Here is a 3,086-nt window from a genome sequence, read left to right on the forward strand (position 1 = left end):
CAGGCCCCGGGTGTCGAGGCAACAGCTTTCACCGGTCCCCGTGAACCAGGAGATGGGCAGCAGGACTCTGCAGCTGGCCTCTGCGTTGACTGAGATGAGAAAAGTCAGGGAAGTGGGATGATGACGTACCAGGTCCCTTGAGGTCCCCATTACAGCTAAAGTCCTGGAAAACACCCTGTGCTGGCTCCCTTCGTCTCCACCCCCCTGACGCCACCTCCCTTGGGAAGCCCTCGCGGGCTCCTTGTTGGTCCTCCCTTCCTGGGCACCTCGCACCCGCGACGTCGGGACAAGCAGTTCCTTCTCCAGATGGTACTTCCCTGTGACGCTTCCTGAGAACAGGGGCAGAGCGGCTGCCTGGGGACCCTGCACTCTCCAAACAGGGCACGTGGGGGGGAGTGGCAGGTGCACCCAAAGGTACGTGCCGACTAGTTGAGGGACAGGTCATACGCAGCCTCCAATGCCTACACGCCACGTGAAAGGAAGGGCAGACTGGTTTCTGGGTTGTCGAGTTTCAGCCCAGGGCCTGGCATGGAGCAGATTTCAGTGTCAGAGCTGCATGGTTCTGAGTCCTTCCTGTCCTTCCCCTAAATGTGTGGTGGACACAGGGCAGCGAGTCCTTTGTGGACAGGGCCCGTGTGTCTGTTTCAGACACCTCTGTTCCCTAGCACACAGTAGGTGCTCAGTAAATTCTGATCACAGAAGGACTCCTCAGCCCCTGGTGACCCTTTCGACTAAACTCTGTGGGTCCCCAGCGTTGAACTTCCCTGGGGACAAGGGTGGCTGCTCACAGAACCTGTGCCCTGTTGGGGGTGGGGAGAAGCCCACGGAGAGTGTGTCTGGTTTCTCCTTTAATCCTCAGAAGAGCTTTCCAGGTCAGGTAATCTCATTCTGTCTTTCCAGTGAGAAAAAAGGATTAGCCAGGCAAAGTCAACTGTCCAAGGTCAAAAACCAAGGGACTGGGCTTCTGTTTGAATCAAGGACTGTCTGATTCCAAAAGCCCCTCTGCTGGGCTTCTGCTGCAAAGGAAGAGCTAGGAAACCATTTTTTAAAGAAAAACAAACAAAACAGTAAGGAGCGGACCGGGGGCAGCTGCAAGGTGGACACTCAGATTGCTATCTTGGTCGGGGCTGACACCTCCCAGCCCAGGGCTTCCTCACCTGACCCTCAGGACAGACGGCAACCTCAGCCAGGCACCGACCACAGCACCAGCCTGCCATGTGGAGGGGGAGGAGAGACGTGCCACCCTCTCCCGCGGAGATCCCACAGTCAGGAGCCCCAATGCCCAGGCCACCAGGACAGATTTCCGACTCTGTCAAACACCCCTAACTTTACCTGGAAACTTGGCTTTCGGTTGCTCTCTCCCCCCACACCCCCAAAGCCGTCTTCATCTTTTCCTGTTCTCTTTCTTCTCCTTTCTGTATTTGTCTGATGGGACTCTGCTCCTTCGTCACCGTGACCTTGGAAGGTCATCCCAGGCAGCATGCCCCTCTCCACGTGGGGGCCCTCCGGTGGCTCCCCAGCCTCTTGCACATGCTGCTGTTACGCCCTCAGCCTCTCTGGCCTTCCCCGCCTTGCCACGGGCTGCTGCGGGGCACGGCCTGAGTGTCCCTTCCATACCCCCTGTGCTAGTGGTACAGGACCACCAAGCAGCGACTAGCTGTGACCATGGCTGAAACACAGCGGCTGTTTCTCCTCCCCCTGGCATTCTGTCAATCCTTGTCCATCTCCATCACACTTACCACCGAGTGGTTCTCATATTCCATCCACTCCCCACTCCATACGCATTTATGGTACACCTGCTGTATGCTAGCCCCCTGCTAGGCACACAGAGGTCCCAGAGCCCATGGGCGCCCTGCTCACTGGCAGATAGAGCCACGCACCAAGCATTCACCAATCCAGGGACAGTGAAAGGAACCCAGAGCGCCCACTCTCCCGGCCCTCCCACATCTGAGCCAACAGGAGGCCAGCGGAGCTCATGCACAGCCGGTTCCTCAGAGGCCCCGGGACAAACCGAGTCCAGACCCAAGGCCCAAACCTCTTCCCAACACATCCCTCTCCATGGAACAACAAAGAAATGTGCTTCTTCATTAGTTAGACTTCCTCAGAGTTCTAAATCAAACCAAAGCGTTCAAATTTTTAAAGTTTGATCAGCTGAGAAATAAGGATATTAAATATGATTAAATGTGATTGCATTTGAGGGTACAGACTGTTCTTCCATTACCTGCTTTGATTAAAAAAAGCTATCTGGGCTGTGAGGTAGAAAAGTTAAATGCGACAAGGAGAAAAAAAAAAGCCCATGAGTTTGCTGTCGTTTCCACTTTTTGTAAGAAAATAGTATTGTTTAAGATGTGTTCGTCACCACGTCACCAGCGCGTGAGCAGGCATCTGCAGTTAATATTCTCCTCTCCCCCCTAATTGCTAAAACTAAGAGCGATGGAGATGAATAAAAAAGTTATTTCTATGATTCTTTAGGGAACATAAGAAAGGCTACATTTTTTAATGGAACATAGACCAGAAGCTCTGATTTCTAAGCTGAAATTTAATTGGTGCAATATTGAAGTTTAAATAGTAATAAAGTTTCTTGTCCTCGGGTTACGAAGGGAAAATTACCCATAACATTGTTTGGATTATAATATCTTAGCTACTACCCCGGTCTATCTTCTTCCTGAGATTATTATTATTATTATTGCATTCTGATCATTTCCCATGTTTCATTTCTTCTCCTCTGAGTTTTGCTAATGATTCTGAACTTCAGGGAACTTTTCAAAAAAGCCGGGACATTATAAGGATCAAAATGGATTTAGACAAAGAAATGGTTCAGTGAGGTATCAGGAAGGCCCTTTTCAGCAATGCCAAATGTCCTCCTGAGAGATGAATGAAAACCAAAGAAATAAAAAGGACACAGAGAGAGAGAGAGAGAAGTCCTAGGTAACGGCTAGCTTATCTCCGCCTCTAATTGAAGAATTGGCTGGGGCTCAAAACATGGGCTTGATCAACTGCAGTCTGGGATGTCCACGTCTCTGTCAGAGTTAAAAACGGTCAGTCACAGCCCAGCCTTCCATTGGCACAGGTTGAGATTGTGGCAA

This window comes from Callospermophilus lateralis, chromosome 3 (genome assembly GCF_048772815.1).
Source record: "Callospermophilus lateralis isolate mCalLat2 chromosome 3, mCalLat2.hap1, whole genome shotgun sequence".
NCBI lineage: Eukaryota > Metazoa > Chordata > Mammalia > Rodentia > Sciuridae > Callospermophilus > Callospermophilus lateralis.